Source organism: Anser anser, assembly GCF_964211835.1.
Source record: "Anser anser genome assembly, chromosome: Z".
Taxonomy (NCBI): domain Eukaryota; kingdom Metazoa; phylum Chordata; class Aves; order Anseriformes; family Anatidae; genus Anser; species Anser anser.
Window position 1 is genome coordinate 15082953 of NC_139723.1, and position 18221 is coordinate 15101173.

The 18221-nt window shown below is 35.8% G+C and overlaps 1 protein-coding gene across 7 annotated transcripts in view; it reads right to left on the reverse strand.

Moving 5' to 3' along the window:
- Positions 1-18221, reverse strand: part of LINGO2 (leucine rich repeat and Ig domain containing 2) — a 538477-nt gene that overhangs the window by 517177 nt on the left and 3079 nt on the right. The window contains exons 2-3 of one of the 7 annotated variants that reach the window (XR_014577033.1): positions 9985-10056; positions 9184-9304 (exon numbers count right to left, since the gene is read on the reverse strand). The exons of 5 other annotated variants lie outside the window; for them this stretch is intronic. The gene's annotated coding sequence lies outside the window, so the exon portion shown is untranslated. The remainder of the gene's footprint in view (positions 1-9183; positions 9305-9984; positions 10057-18221) is intronic. One more of the 7 variants, XM_083818695.1, reaches the window with a different exon arrangement.

The following is an 18221-nucleotide window of genomic DNA, read 5'->3' on the forward strand; positions in this document are numbered from 1 at the left end:
CAAAGAGAGCAAATTAGCATTCTTTAAGGAAGAGCATACACACAGAGATACTACTTGACAAAAAAAAAAAAAGGAAACTAAAGTAAATACTTTATGAATAAACAGTGCTCAAAAAGCATCACTTTGAGCTGGTATAATTTCAACAGCACATTTCTAAGGAAGTCCAGAATCTCCTAGCACAAATTACAGTACATGAACACTGAGCTTTCAGACAGCTGATCACTGAAGTCTCATTTGTGCAGTAGGTAATGAGGTACATGACGGTGTATTTTTCTTGCTTAGTGATTTTTTTTCTTTCTCCCCATTTATTATTATATTGGTTTTCAGCAATTCTTCTCCCTGCCCCGATTCTTTTATCAATCATGTTTTTAATTAGTGATAGATGTGATGTAGAAAATAGAGCAAACATTTGTGCTAGAACTATATTCCATCACAAGATACATTTTAGAACATAACTTTTCACAAAACTCAGTTGTTTTTATATGGAGGTTCATTTTGGAGATGAAAAACAAAATATGGTCTAACAATGTCAAAAGTGTGCTGCTTCCAAGTGACTTCTCCTTTCAAATTCTGTTTGTATTATGCTGTATTATAATGGCACACATGAAAACAAGACAATGAAATGGAAACCAAACACAAAATATTTTGGACCAACTGCTATTGGTTCATTTTTAGATTTCGTCTGGAAAATATCAAGCTGAAGAAATCTGATTTCACCTGGAATGAAACCAGATCTCTAAATATGTCATAACACAGAACACTCTGTTTTATAGCATTATTGGATGGTTCAACTGAATCCAAAACCAAAGCAGTGGACATTGTCTCAGGGAGCATTCTTTCTCACTCAGTCTAAAGAAACCCAGGTCTAGAAAGAAAAAGCAATAGAACTTCCTTGTTGAGTCTCCATGCAAACAAGGATTTAAAGATTTGAATTTGTTTTGATGTCCATTTCTTAAGGAAAGAAGCAATAAAGAATTTTTGCTACATGTGTTAAAAAAAAACACAGTACCTCCCTCTTCCACTGCACTCACATTACTAGACATCACATTTGAGAATCTGGCCGTCAACATCATATCCTCAACATGAATTACACAACTACCTTAGCAATTTAAATTGCAAAAGTGAATGACTGTCTATTTTCCAATGGTACTGTTCTTAATTATTCTGAAACAAAGATGTGTCACTATATTTCAGGGGTAACACAGCACAGTATATCACCTTAACTTATTACTTCCTCATTTTGTATGTATATAGACAACAATGTAGTGATGTCAAAGACTATTTATTCTTAAATCTCAAGAAGAATTCCATACATAAGCATATCTGTTAGACTCAAAAATTCTTTCCTTCTTTACATTTTTCTTCTAAGGCCACACTCTGCTTTTGCGGTGCTTTTTGTTTGTTTTAGTCATGTGGAAAAGGCATTCAGGTTATGTTCATTCATCATGGCTTTGGGATTTCCATTTAAACCATCTAGTTGAAATCTTCAGAAAAAGTTTAAACTTAAATTCACTTCTTTTCCCCCTTTCTAACTTTCATATTGTCCATTAAATCTATTAGACTTTCCAAGGCTGACTGCTCCATGCCAGACCATAGAAAAACATTAAAAACATTCCAAACTACCGCTGCATCTCCAGATTTGGTAATTTTGACCTGCAGTCATCAAAGCTCTAATGGTGAGGAGTATTTTAAATATCTTAAAGTTACTATGTTTTTTGTTTGTTTGCTTGTTTTTCCACTCGACTATAGCAAAACCTTCTGGAAGGGCAACCATGACATAAAAATTTGCTTCGTACAAGCTTTTAAAAAATTACTAAATATAACCTTATTAGATTAGTTGATTTGACCTATTATTCATTATATTCCAAGAACATCTACTGATTAAGGCAATGCTCCTTAGGAAGTGACCTTATAAAGGTACAGTACTCAAGTTATCTAATGTACAGGACATGGCATGTCCTGCTCTAGCAGAATGAACTGGTGTCACCAAAAGGTGGAGAACAATTGTTACCACAGGACAAACAGTTAATGTAAGACTGACCAGCTCAGAGGTGTTTTTGTGTTGAAAATATAGTACTACCTTCGTATCCATTAGCCCCACAGAACACTTGAGCTGTTTCAATAAGGTTGTTGTCTATACCAGGTAATGGAGTAAAGAAATATGGTCGATGTCACTCCCGGCCTCAGAAGGCTTAAATTCTGGGCAGTAAAAAGAGTCAATGTAGAAAAAAGAAAATGCTATCACACAACCTTTACAAAGGAAAAGCATGTAGCTCTAGGCACACAGGACACCATCAGCAGATCTCAGTTCTGAGTCCTAAATCTTTGTGCAGCGGTTCCATGGCTCCCAGGTGATACTTTGGTCCCGGTTTTGACATTGGTTTAAGTCAATACAATTTTTTTTATGCTACCCATAAAAATGCTCAAATGTACAAGACCTAACAAATTGGTTAAAAAAATGCATATCTTTTTCATTTGGATCAGATCCTTGCTGCTGCTACCTATGTACTAAAGACTTCTGGAAAACTGAGAATGTAGTTGTCACTAAATAAGAGACCTTAGTTCAGATTAAATTCAGTCAGCTTGGATTGAACAGAAAACCATGCCCTGAGGACTGTTTACAAGGGAAGTGAATGGCAATAATGATTACTTCATACTGGCTCAATTCATCCAGGATGAAATGGATCAGAGTGCATTTATATCTTACTTCTCAACTTTCTCCTCTAATTTTTTTCTATTTTGAAGAATACTTTTTTTTTTTTTTTTTTTTAATTGCAGGAAGTAGCATTGTATCTCTAGGGAAGATGATGCTTGCTACATATGTGAATGTCTAAGATTTAGCCAGGTAAAGTCTTTGAAATGTTCTGGGACTGATACTAAATCTCTCAGGAAAAACTTCTTCTAAGATATTTGGTAGAATCTTAGTATTAGTTTCTTTTCCAGTCTCTGCAGCAGCGTATTTGATTTCTGCAACTGCACAATACACAAATGAAAGAACAAGGACAGGGAGGCAGGTACTGTGTAGAGTGGCAAGTTTGAAGTTTCAAGAATCAAAGTTAAACAACAGCACTTAAAAAGCTTCATCTTAAAAACTGGCAAACATTTTTGGCCCCTTTTTTTCAATAAGAAACAGATTACTGGTCAAACATCTCTCTACTGTATCTAATACAGTAACGCTATGTCAAAATAAAACACTATTCTTAGCTTCAACTTTGAACAGTCAAAGTTCTGGCAGCAATACGTCTCTGCTCTGAGAATGGGGTTTACATAGTCCCCTCTTGGGATGTTTTATGTCAGTCCTTAAGATCTAAATATCTATAAACCAGGTGTTTATCTGCCTCTCATGTAACTCAGACTCCTGATTTGTGACTTAGAAACCTTTGCACGGAAGTGCCAATAGTCTTTGTGGCTGGTACTTTACCTAACTATGCAGTAAAAATCAGAAGCAGAGAGAACAGTAAAGCTAATGGGAGCACTGACTACAGATGAACAGTGGCAAGGAAGATAACAGGAACAGAAAGACTGTTGGGAGTAACCTATTTATAACATTTTCAGGCTATGCCACATGAAAAAAACAAACAAATAAAAAAAAAACACAGAAATTTACCTTCAAACATACATCAATGTGACAGCAGGATGTTGCATCATGCAATTAATATGCTCTGAGCAGAGAAAAATCTTAGGAGCAAAATGGTCGGCAGACAGTGACACCAATAATCTTTGTTTTGCAACCTGAGTAGACTAATTCATCTAAATATTTCCACATTTCCTTGGCTTTTCACACATTCATTGATTTCAACTGCACTTACCTGGCAGACACACTTCTCCCTCAATACTCAAAATACAATGACAACACCATTACCGAGCATCTCTTAAAACTTTTAAGTAATCCACTGGTTTCCCAGAGATGGTGCCTTAATGGCAAAGACAGAGATAAACACTTATCCCTTCACCCGCATGTCCTTCTGAAACTACCACTATCACCCCCTCCCTCCGCTCCCCTCCTTCTCCTTTTTCCCCCTTTCTTCTTTTTATTTCCAGCACAAACTCCTGATCATATGGACCATTACAATTATGGCATGACCTAAACTTCAAATGATTTCATGACAAACCTTAACTCCTGATGACCATCCTTTCTAAAAATCTCTTGAGCAAATTTGTATCTGTTTACTGTGGTATGCTTTTTTTTTTTTTTCATACTTCGAAAGGCAAATGACACAAATATGGTTGGAAAATACCTTTCTGAAGCAAAAAGATGTTTTATTTAAACAAGATTGAAACAAAATGCTTGGCTATGTGAGACACAGAGTCAAAACTATCAACTGAATACAGCCCAAACCATGTTTGGGGCAAATAAATTTTCTTCCCCTGAGATTTATATTTCCCAGAGAAATTTTGTTCAAACAAAAAATAAAATAATTGGTATATAATGTTTTAAGGAAACTCATTTCTGCATAATTAGTCCAAAGATTCCTTAGAATTAACACTGAAAAGTGATTTGAAATCTACTTTTAGCCATACAATACAGAGTTCTTATATCCTACTTGGTTTTCTTTATTAGTTGTTAAAAGACATCCTGACAGAACCAAAAAAAGTGATTAAATGCTCATAATATTACATGAAGTTTTATACTTGTAAGTCATTTTTTTGGCTCACAGAGATCACATCAGCATCACTAAGAGCAATGGATCTAAACAAAGATGAATCATTTACAATCAAATGAGAATCCAGTCCTACTTTGTTTATTTATTTATTTTTACCTGTAACACAGTTAGCTTCCCTGGGCAGAAAAAACAATAAATCAGTCATTTTCACCAGCTGGCATACTTCATATTGAATCAGAAATTTTACTGAAGGAAGAATATAATTCGACTGTCATGACAGTTTTCAAAACAGTTTTCCTTGCAGAGATCTATGGAATGGAGAGACAAGTCTTTTGGAATCCACTTTTTGTGGTAACAGCAAGATTTAATCCTGCTGTTCAGAAACTTTGTTGGAAAATAAAAATGGAAGCATTTCAAAGAACACCTTGGTAAAAAAAAATCCTTTGAAAAAAGGTGCTGGACAGACACATTTACTGTGCTTACTAGCAAAAAGATTCACTTACAGAATTGTATTTTTCATTAATAGTTCTGCTTGTATGAAGACCTGCATTCCTCTTGAAAACAACAAAAAAGTGATAAGCTGAAGAAAAGCTTGCAATCGTAACACAGTTTGGGAAACATTAGAATGATAAGGAGTATTCTGAAGCCTAAAAGTATCATGGAATGGGGCTAAAATGTAAACAAAAGACAAAGAACAAAAGTTAATCCATGACCTATGACTTAAAGTTTGGGGAAGAGCTGAAAAGCAAGTAAAACCCCATTACTCCATGATTAAACATTTTCTGATGTTAAGTATTTTTCCAGTGATAATATGAATCAGCTCTCATGTTTAATCAAAGCCAGAATGCTCTTAATACAATGGATAAACCTGAGTCAAATGGAGTAAAAATGAAAAATAATAAAAAGGGTGAATTCAACACTTGCTTATAAAATGCAGTACTGTATATTTATAACTCTGTTTAGGTACATATTCAGCATTCTGATACACCTTCCAGGAACTTCCTTCGGCAATTATTAGAGATTTCTGATTTCCATCAGAATCATTAGAACTGAGGTAAACCACTCTCAGCTAGGAGTGGTTTGTGGAATTGTTTTTATTGTGCCTGTTCAGGAAACCTGCAATTTTTTTCAACCTGATGTCCTTGTGAGGGTAACTGCTGAAAAGCAAAAAAGTAAAAGAGATCCATTGCTATAGCTATGCTTCAATAAAAATTTGTGTTTCCATTTTTCTTTTATGGTGACAGAAGCTGTAAGGAATCTGTTATGACAGAAGCAAGTCCAAAAAAATTCTTCATGTTCCTAAAATTAAAACGAAACTTCTCCAAGAAATGCTGTATTTCTTAACAAAAATAAGAGAATGTTCTGTATGAATATGCACAGATGTGTCTGCTGAAAACTCTAACTTCTGCTGTACCATATTCAAGAGAATAGTGCTTAAAGAAGGGCTGGATTATTCTCTATTACTTAAGATTAAGTGGTCTAACTTTCATTTCAGAAAGAAGAAACACTCTTCTTCAAGCCCCATTTAATTGTTTTCCTTGTGAGACAATCTGTAAGTGCTGACTTTACATACCTACTATTCTATGGTTTGTTTGTACACGTTAATTCAGAGAAAAAGACCCACAGACTAAATATCTGTGGAAATCTGCCTGCTCCTTTGTGAGGGTCTCCTTTTCCTAAAATATCCTTAGAAAGAATATTTTGGTTCCTAATTCTACACCATTTGGCATCTCTGAAACCACCATCTTTCAAAGGGTCTGTCATGGAATTGTATGGTTTCCTCCTACCACAAAAATACTCTGAAAAGTCAACAAAAGATTGTGCATACTCTGGCACAGGCCTTTCCAGGAAACGGTGCTGCAAATAAATCCTCCTATGAAGTTCACCACCAAGACTTTTACCAAATATCTGAGATTCGGCTGTAACAATGCATCTGTGGAGATGAGCTGAGTACAGTACACTCAAATGTACTCAAAGAGTTGAGTACATTATATAACAACAAAAAAATAGTGTAACACAGTAACATTATGCTTATCATTACAGTTCAGCCTACTCATTTGAGAGAATTCAGTTAGGCCTTTGATACATATATAAAGTACACCTTAATGAAGGTGTTACACATTAAATGTAACGGAGTAATTTATGTCACACATTAGACATTCATTTATCAAGTTTGAAATTCCAGTTTATTGTGCAATGTCTACTAAATTTAGGGTATTGGAGGAGTCATCAGGTGACTCTACGATACCCACAAGTGTTCTTCCAGTGTTGTATCAAACTATTTTCCATTTTTATATGGTTCACTATTAAAAAATATTTGTTTATCTTAGTTAACAAAGCTGCAGGAATTTCTACTGCATGTGAATACATATTCTATAATGCAGTAGCAGCCATAGCAGCTTTGAAGATTTGCACAATGCATTTGAAAAAAATTTAGTCATAAGCACTGTTCATACAATACTGAAAAATATTTTTAGTTTACATATAAAAGAGGTGTTCTATATATATGATACTCATGACTGAAATTGATAACCTCTACATATATGTATATATTCTACTGTCATACAAAGAATGGCCCTAAATTACTACTGTGACTGTAACCCTAATTTCACTGCAAGGTGTTTCATACCCATGTGTATATTCTGAACTGACTTAGTGACTTTTTATTTTTCACTTTTAGATTCAAATACCGATCACGAAAAAAGTGACCAGCTTTCAGTTGTTCTGAAGTACTAATTAGGAAATAACTGAGAATTCCCACAACCCTTTAAGACCTTTTAAATAAAACACTAATAAATGTTTTTCTCAAAATAATCAAATCACTACTTCATCAAACAGCAAATGAAGTGGTAATTTGTACAACAATTGTTTTGAGCTTTTAAATTTTTGTTTTTATTTTTTAAAACAATCTCGTGTTTTATTTACTAAAAACGGTTTCTCAGCTTAAAGAACTTAAAGAACTTTTCTACAAGGAACTGAAAGCAGACTCATTCTCCTGCCACAGCACAGTATAAAATGTATGCCTGTTCTTTGACAACTACAACTGATAGCAAGGCAATAAGGGAACTCAGGGAAGGAGCCTTAGTTTGACTCTTGAGTCAAGTAGAGACAGAACAGCCTTAGGCATAACGATGTTTTCCTGTGTTAGTAAAATAACTTTCCCAGCACTAAAAGAAAATGACTCATTTTAAGTCTTTTTGTTGTTACAGTGCAGTCTATATGACAGTTTCTTGGATAATTTGGTCACAGTTCATTCAGTCTCTCTTAAGATATTCACCGATTCGGTGAACTATATCCAGAAATGAATACAGAATGAGCTTTGGATTCCAAGCACTGGTGAGACACACTTGTAACAAAGCTGCTGTCTCACGAGCTGGTGAACAACTGGCTTCCTCACTATAATATATGCACAGTCTACAAGTGTAATGCTTTAAACAAAACAGCTCCAACACCACTCAGAAATCAGACATGAGTTTACTGTTAGCAAAAACACCAGGTGATAAAATAAATATTCCTGTCCTGATGCATCTGTGTCAACCATTTGGTTGCTGCATGAAGATGTGAGCAATGGTCTCAATTATTCAAATAATTTTTCAACCTAAATCCTTTCAGTCTGAAGCTAGCGCCACTGCTTCCTCATCTTGCACTTTACTTTAACCTGAAACTGCTCATTAAAAGCATATGTAAACTGACATCCTTTTGAACAGGTCATTACCATGCCAACACCACACTCAGGCCTCCAGAACCTCACATCAAAAATGATGGATTATGAAATCAATTAGATTTTGTGATTTCTTTAGCAATCCCCCAAGAACTTCCACAATTTTTCATGAATATCTTCTGAAAAAATCATTTTCAGCTAGCTGTCTGTAGGGCAAATTATTACTACCAAAATCATATTTGGAGATTCTTTCAGATGATAATTTCACAATAATAACCAAATTAGATAAATACATAATGAAATATATTGTTTCATGCTCAAAAGCAATTTAAGAACAACCACTTCATTCCAGTTTCATTATAAAACACAAATATCACGTTGAAAACCAATGCATGCAAGATCTTTATTTTTTTTTTTCCAATGCATTTATAGTTCCAACTTTCAAAAAAAATTTTCTGAAAGTACTAGGCTAAATAGCGTTGTATTTTTGTGATTGCATCTTAAGGGCAAGAAAGAAAAATAAACTGATAACAACAAGCTTTAGAGAACTCAAAGAACAGCCACTAAATCCAGTACTACAATAAGCACTTATAATTGCCTTGCTGGAATAAAGGCTTTAATTTAAAACTACCCAACCTTTATACTACACAGCAGGAATGGATGGGAGTGAAATTTAATTTTCACCATAAGTCAGATTGGTAAATCCTTTTTCTGCAATAAATCCAAAAAACATGCACAGTTTCAACCACCACTTTAATTCCAAGGAGTAGAATCTGAGCCGTATAGAATTTAGCCAGACATCTTTAAAAGCACTTTCAGAAAACAAACTCAGAAACTAGTGTCTAGCTCCTTAATCATTCAAAATCCAACAACGGCAAATGCCTACTGGCTGCTCTTGCTGACAGTACAACCACCTACCCTTGAGAGAATCGCAGCAAAGCAAGCTTGACGTTAGGAGATTCACAGTCAGCTTCTGGTTGAAGAATGCCTGACAGTGCTTCCAGCCAGAAGAAATGAAGAGGCTCCGGAGACAGCTTTGCTGGGGATCAAAGGCAGTTCCATTTATATGCAGCCATTAGACAAACATACTCTTTTACATTGTTCTTCAAACAAAGCAGGAGACAGGCAGGCCTGGAGCCTGCTGTGCCAGGGTGCAATATCAGCGAAACATCATCAGCTTGGGACCAAAACAGACAGCACACAAGGACTGTCGAGACTCCAAGCTTTAGCCAAGTCCTACAGAACTTCACTACCATTGTATACTTAACCTTAGTGATGGACTTGGTACCTCACGTTTTGAAAAGATGCCACATGTGAACAAGAGCAGTTTCTGCTTCGTTTTTTTGGCAGCACGCTGTCTGAACTAGGGGAGGAGTTGTTAGGGCAGTCTTCCCCCAAAAGTCATTTTAATGTGCAGTATTTAACCATACATCCTTACACCACTTAGGTGTCAGAATGGTGCCATTGCACTTTACTGTTCCTTATGCACTTGGCTGAAAGATGCATTCACGACTGAGATTAGAAAAACTGGAACTACCAGCTGGTAAATTTAGGATTGCCTGGTCACATTCCTGCCAAGGAGCAGAAAATACACTTAACGTAATCAGCAACACAGGATTTGGGGAGTATTCTTATTGCAGCTTTTTTGTTCTACGCCTCCTGTTTACCAGTCCTGAAACAGAGACTGCCAAACAGCTTTACCCCTTTCTGAACACAAACCTGTGGTTCTTGGGGATTTAGCCAGCCTCGAAAATCACATTAGTCACGTTCTCCTGCCATTTGCCACAATACCTGGAGAAATCATACCATAAAACCATTAACAGTTTGCTATGTCACGTAACACGAAACAGAATGAGTATTTGAAGAAAAGGAAAATACAACAACTTACAAAGACCATAGAGCAGTGCCATCTAGTGATTGCCACCATAAATATAAAAGTTTGCACTAATACATGCTGCAAAGAGAATATCATCAATAACTGAGCTTCATTCTTGTCTTACTTTCTGAGGCAAAACAGTTGTGTAACAAGCTGTAAGGGGAATAATTACTTATATCAGAGTTCAGGCACTTACCACTTTAAAGAGAGCTCAGTGTTTGTATTTCAAAGGAAAAATGCTACAGGTAGCAGCAGATCCATGAGAACCTACTCATCAACACTAACTACAAAGTGTTAGGAGAAGAGTTAATATTTTCAATACTCTAAAGAATAGAACAGAAGAAGAAATAGCAGTCAGTAATATCAGTGTTGTTACCTAGGTGGGATATACAGATAAATTTTGAACTGGAATGGAACTACAGGAGAAAGGAGAAGCTAAACAGTTCATACACAGGCCTAAATTGTTTTCCTGACAGTTGCAGAAAATGGCCCTGTTGGTATTCTAAATGAAATGCCACAAGTCTCCAGTTAGAAAACCCAACCTAAATTTTCTTATGTATTGGTTTACTTGGATAAAAATTCATTTCGAAACACACTGAATAAAGCAGATATTTCACTACTTTTTATTTATCACATATTTCGTGATCTTCATCTGCTATCACATTTTTGTTTATTTCCTTTTAAGGTATCTATGTAACAACTACAAATCACTGAAATAATATTTAGCATGTCAGATGTCAAATTTGTGCAAAAATGGCGGCAGGTTTTTGCACAAGTCCTTGAAACTGTACATCAAAATAAATTTTGACATGAGTAACAGGTCATTTCTCCAAGTATAAACACAGAATACTTGAGCAGGAGTTTCAAAAGAACATGAAGTCATGCATAGATCTCCTTAATGTAAATTTTGGTGAGCCTTGGTATTCTAAATCTCTCTGGTGTGTTTAAAATGTAACTAATTGTTCTAACAGAATCTCCAGAAAAGACCATACTAAGGTATATATTGCAGGATTACTTTCTGCAGTCTTCTTTTGCTTTAGAAAGACTGAACGTACAGTATATTATATATTTTTTTTAAGTTGCAAAATCTTTGCATAACAATATACTGGTAACTTGTCCATGGGTCCAAGGGTATTGCCGACTTCTCATCAGTATTCACAATCAATATCAAATCTAAAATACAATCATACTGCTTTCAATGCATTAAAAAAGTGACAGAAGAACATGAGTTTCTTTGGTAGCTGCTGAAGAAGACATATCCATGTAAGCTCCTGACATATTCCAGGCACTTACTGAGTCTCCTTCCATATATTGTTAATATTTATTTAGCTTGCGAATAAACTAAGTCTGTAATCTAGATTAAACATTTAAATTTAAAATGCAGTAGAAGATGACATAGATTTCTCATTCTGTTAGAGAACCCCTACAATAATGGAGAAGTTTGAATCTCCTTTATGGAATGTCTCCTTTCTTAGAACACATTCACATTTTCTAGCTAAAGAAGAGTGTCTCTCAGCTTCAACCTACAGCAACAGTTTCCAGTTTCACTAAGAGGCAACAATGAAAAACAAACAAACAAACAAAAAACAAAAACAAAAACAAAAACTTTATTGTCATATGCACCAAATATTCGGTACAGTTCCACTAAACTGAACAAGTAGTGTTCACCAACTGTTGGTGGCTGGTACTTGTCAAATCTGAGCGTAATCTGCCTTCTTCAACTGCAGCACTCGCCTGATCCATATTCAAACGAAAAATAAAGGCCTAAAAGTTTCTTACGAGCTGCTTTACAGTAAAATCAAGCAAACCTGTTTTTACTTCAAAAATTAAGCAGAAGTAAAAATTGTAAACTAGATTATTTTTATTCTAATATCAAGATTATGTGTTGATAGAGCATACTACATGATTATAACTGGATTCCAATGTAAGTATTCAGACACTACTGTCTATTCACACTGCAAAGTAACATCTCAACTGTTTTTTAGCAAGACTACAAAGAGTAGCATGTGATGATCAAAACACTGTGTAAATCAAGCTGATTAGTGGTGCAGTAACCAATGCAGCAACAATCAAATTCATGGTCCTTACAGCCTGAAATCCTTCCCAATAAGCAATGTAAATTGCTTCAGAAGAACAGCTAAAGCCCCAGAGGGGCAACTAAAGCCACTACATAAACAAACAATTGTGTAGTATGATGTTATGCAGAATACCTTTAATTGTATTCAGAGGATATATTCTTTTTTTTTTCTTGTTTTGCTTGTCTTCTTCAGTTAAAAAATGGTGCTTCTGGATATACTATTTCTAAAGTTTTAGAAGACAGACACTCTTCTGAAACTCTTACTTCAATAATGTTTGGTTAATGTATTATTAATTTTAAAATATTTTGTAATTCAAATTTCTTTTCCCATCAGATGACTTTTTGTTTGTTTAATAGGAAAAAATAAACCACTGAAACTAGGATATGTAATATTAAATACCCTCACTATATCTCTACCTTTTCCATTCCAAAGTTTTATCAAATTAATTTCAATATAAAAATTGTTCACATGATGGAAGGTCCAAAATAATTACTAAAAAATATCTAGGTACATTTTTTTGTATCTTCCTAAACCACTTTAGCTTGTCTTTTCATATTATCTTTAATTGCTTGACAGGAGATATTTGATTACTTGCTTTGCAGTCCCCAATGTATATATAGCGTTGTCTAGTAATTACTTTAAAATCAAAGTAGGAATTGTGTCTGTTTCTTTACAAGCACAGATTTTTCCAAAATCCCATACAGACATGTAGCTTTCACCCTTTTTGCTTCGACAGAGGAAGTATTTTCACCAAGGTGTTCATGAAAGCATATGAACAGTTTGATGGAAAGCATTATCAGTACGAGAAGTGTTTGATAGTAAGACTGCAATTGTACACTTAATTTAAGCCACACTGAGAGTCTGAAGGAGGTTGTACAGGACTGTTTCCACCTGTAGAACCTTTTGTTTTCTTGAAGGTGTCTTACACCTTCACAACATGTTCTTCTAGATGTTGCTGACAATTTATTTTTTTCTCAATTACCTCTTTGGGTTTCAACCTACTATTAATTCCTGACATCTTCTTTCTTCCTAATAGTTGGCTATCCTCCATGTCACACATAGCATTTAAAAATAAATGACAGATTCAGAAGTTGCTCAGGTGCTTAGCTATGCATTTCCTTCAGAATTCTTGGAAACAAGCTGTTACACCCTCATGATTTGCTGCAGCCTTTTCTCTCCAATAACTCCACTGGTATGTACTTGATATGTACCTGGTAGCAGTTCTGCAGTAACCATTCCTGCTTCACCCTCTATGGAAGTAACTGAAACAAAGACTTATTGTATTTTAGACTTTTCAACATCTCCTTAAATGCTTTATAAACTAGTCTAGCAAACACAGTCAATTCCAATTGGAATTGATTCTTGTTTGCACTAGTGTCTCTGAACACTGGGAATGTGGAAGAACTATTTTGCCACATTAAACGGGTCTACTCACTATTCAAAGGCTTCTGCTAACCAAACTGCACTTAGTTAATATTTTCTGTCTTCATGTTTGTCTGTAGCCTGTGTGCCTCTTTTGCCACGTAAAGTGTGCCAGTTCAAGTGGAGAACCAGTCAAAATCTGCCATGACACAGGTATTTTCTCTTTTCCTTGGTCACACTCAGCATTCCAAAAATAAGACGGCAATTAAAAGGACTCTAAAGCCACCACTAACAATAACTGGATGTAGAAGTCTGCTAATTCTTCCAGGCAACCTCATCTTCTGACCTGAGCACAACTCATTTTTCACCAGTTCCTCCCTACATACTTTATTAATGTTAAATTTTGCATGTATTTCAAATCAAAAAGCTATTCCTGTTACTACTGGTGAATGCTATCACTTTTATTCAATAAAATCAAAATTCTGTCTTTTCTTCTATGTAATTGCCCTAGTCTGCATAGCTGCATGCAGCTCCAGAAACATTCAGAGAAACCTCTAAAGCAAGTCTTGTAATCAAACATGGCCCTTAAAGATGGCTGTTTACTCTTCTGAACACCTTTGGCAGGAATAGAAGCATAATCTGTCCTGTCAGGACAGTTACCATCATGTCTAGAAAACTGCATCACAATTTTTAAAATTGTGGTTCATTTCTTTTGGTAATGGCCATCCATGGAGGTGCTGGGAGGTCACAGGCCTGGCTGGCTCTCTCATTCCCAGACACACTGACTGACACCACCATTCCTGCTTCAGCCTCCCTTATTCTTCTCCCTTTCAGAAATGTGGGATTTTGTCACAAGCAGTAAGTGAGCCCCACTCCTCTTTAATGGGACTGTCAGCTGTACTGTGTCCCAGGTAAGACCTGCAGATGGCTGAGTGGTGAAGTCTCACCATCTTGAGATCTCTCCTTTTCTTCAGGACCTAAGCAGAATTTCTTCTTCCCAAGGAGCTTGTTTCTCTTCCTACCTCTCTCCTGATGTTAGCTGTTATCTTCATAATGCAGTCAGTCCATCTGGGTAATCAGTGCTCCCAACCAGCACTTCCCAATGTGACTGCAAATCCTTCTGACAACCTCCTGCCTGATAGCACTGAGAGCTTACTCTACCATAAGGAATGACATGAAAGTGGTTACAGGTATCAGTAATAAATATAAATATTTTCCCATCTGTAAGATACGTGTGTTCATTCAACCTGTAGTAGGAATAAAATGCTGGGAGTTAAATGCTTTGATAATCTTTGAGAAAATCCTTTTCAAAATAATTTAAAAATTTTCAATGTTCTTATCTCTTTCAAAGATCTGAACTGTACCCATATAATTTCTCTTTGTAAGCTCTACCATATGATTTCAGTGAAAAAATAATAAAAAAAAATGATAAAAAAAATCAGGCTATAAATTAGTTCCTGACATAATTATGGGTTTGCAGACATTCATATTTCTCTGGGTCTATCAACAGAGCGAACTACTGTTCTAATAAACTGAAACTAGAGTTACTGGAATTAAAAGACATTCACTGGTATTTCCCATCAGACAGCTATAACAGCAAATATCGACAAAAAGTAAGCAGCCTTCCTGAAGAAAGTGTTTTAAACACATAGCCCACTAACAGCATTTAAAACTTTCTCACCTGCTACTGTAATAAATGCATGTAGTCCCATGGGCTGTAACAGAGCTTCACTAATTGATGCAGCTAAAGAACTTTTCCTTTTTTACTGTATTCAGGAAGAGCCACTAGCACAATTCCTTAACCATGTCCAAATTCAAACTGCAGGGGAGCTTGCACCAGGACCCAAAGCAGGTTGAGCTCAAAGTTCAATAAAGCACAACGCCATCCAAACGACATTCACAGCAAGATGAAACGTTGCTGTTTATTTTAAAGCCACGCACAGATTTGTACAACCTGACTAGGTAGTTTTCGCTGGACATTGCAGGAGAACTTAAACCCGAGGAAACTCCTCTGTGCCTCTGCACCATTGGGTGAGTGCAATCAAACTCCTTAGCATCCCACTGCTGCCAGGACGAGCGGCTGCGCTGCAATGTGGCGCCAGCACAGTGCTCGCAGAGTGCTGGGGCCAGGCCAGCCAGCAGAAACCCATCTGCACCACGATGGGAACCTGTCAGCTTCCCACTGAGGATGTAAACCTTTTTGCTTTGTGGGAAATGAAATTCTGGAAAAGCCAAACTGAGGTTTTCCTCAAAAGATCCTGTCCTGCAGAAGCTCCAACTCATGGCCAGTATCTGCTGATCGAGAGGACTACACCAAATCAAAAGTCCTAATGCAGTTTATGAAGCACAGCAATCAGAAATATTAATCACTTGCTGAAAAATTAACACCGTTTTCTCATGTACAAGCTAAAGTAAAGGCCATGATAGGAAAAAAGACTAATTAGAAGTTGGAAAGAGGACATAGGATGACAATCTGCCCACTGGTAATGTCAACTTCTTTGATTTCTCTAGTGGTGTGACTCCCCTTACCAGACTTACAACAAAACTACCAGGGAAAATAAGACATAGAGAAGGAACTCCATTGAAATCCTGTTTTCCTTGCAGCCAAGGCCTCGCAACTTATCTCTGCTTCTGAACTCATAACTCAGCTATGGCCTTTGCCTTATGTAAGTGTCGGCTTACCCCTATGGCTGGAACAAGTCTTCAGCACTGAAGACAGGTATATTTGAAATTGTTTTGTTTTTTTTTTGTCTTCCTATTTAGCCCCTGTAATCTGAGCTGGTTATCACTGGTGGCTCTCAATCATCAGAACAAATGCAATTTTAAAAAGTAGAATTTCAATTGTAAAATGTATATTATTCTGTATCAGAGTTAGGAGACAGTTTGTAGGGTTTTGTGGGATACATGTGATTTTGTTACAGTTTAAAAAAAAACCTGTAACTATCTTCAGTTGAATAATGTTTTTAAGAAGATATATGGTAATTTTTACATATAAAATAGAACATACATTTACTACTAGCAATACAGTATTAATCACAAGTCACTGTTGTGTAAATCCTAGCTAAACAAAAAGCAACAGGACTGTGGGATAATTATTCTTATCCATTCTAATCAAAGGACAGACATTTTGCAGTTAATCAAACGAACTCCATAGTAAAGTAAGATTTCATACAGACAAATCTTTATGCTGAACTTAATTCTATTCAGCCTACCAAAATAAATTACAGTTTTATTACCAATGATGATAAAATTTTGCTAGTATTTTCCTTTTATTTCCTTTCACTGTAACTTTAATTTTGACTTCGACAGCTAATGAGTTCTGTTGTCTTATCTGTGTAACTAGGAAAACAATTCTCTAAATTGTCATCCTTATTGGAAATTTTAATTGGCACATCAGGTGAAAACACATGTGCCCATTTCCTTCAGACATGACTGTTCTTTCTGAAAAAATAAATATTAAAATCACCCTACGTTGACAATGTCATTTAAAATCAGTAAGTGTGGTGATACTTGTCTTTTTCTTGAAACCTAAAACCAAAAGGGACTTTCTTGTCTGTTATGAAGGGACAAAAATTAGCCAAAGTGTGAATCAGCAGTAAAAAGCTGTTTCAAATATTACACTTAAGCAAGAATATTCATTTCAATGCACCTTTATTTCTGTTTGTATGTAATTAGCATATCTCTGGGAGACGGGTTAAACTGCTCACTAATTCCATCTCACGGAAAAGATATTCACTAAGCACTCATGCTGACCTACTATGAGTTTCACCATAATCACCAGGCTGAAAACACAGTGTACCAATATATTAACAAAACTTGCCTACAGCCTACTACTGATACAGACATCTACTTCCAGTTTCAAAGGGAATGAGAGATCAGGCTTTAATCAAATAACAACTCTGATCAGTATGATTGCAAATAATCTCATGAACTACTTCTTCACAGGATAGTTGCTGAAAGGAAGAGGGGAAAAAAGCACACAAAGATTTGCATTTTATCAACAGAAAATGGGTCACTGAAATGTCATTATACAATACTGATGACAGTTTATCTTCCATGTTTCCTCCCTCTACACATTTTCATCATTAAGAAATGGAATTGTCCCCAGAAATCAAAAGGTTTATGAGACGCCAAGCAACCCAAACATGAGCTCTGCTCAGTGCATCCCATGGGAATAATATTGATATCCCAGCACAGAAATAATCGACTGGTATGCTGCATGAACACAGGTCTTGAGCAGCGATGCTTATAAATTTCAAATACTTCAATTTCATTCTTTATGGAGTTACTTCATTTATTTTACTATTTTTCTAAAATAACAAAGAAGTCACTCTTTCCAGAAAAGAGGAAAAAGCTTCTCCTTATGCTTTCAAATTAGGGGAAAAAAAAAAAAAGTTCCCTAAAACTGGCTGAAAATACACAAACTAAAAATATTTTGGAAAATAAACAGACAAGCTATTCACTGTACTAATTAGAAATGAGCAGTAGTTTGTAAAGGTTCATAATTAGATGCAGCTTAGACAAATCAGCTTTAAAGTGACACAGGAATGTCAATCACTGACTGGTAAGAAACAGGATTTTCTTAAATGTCCTGGATATCTGTAGAGAATGTGAAAAGAAAGTAAGCAGAATTAGATTGT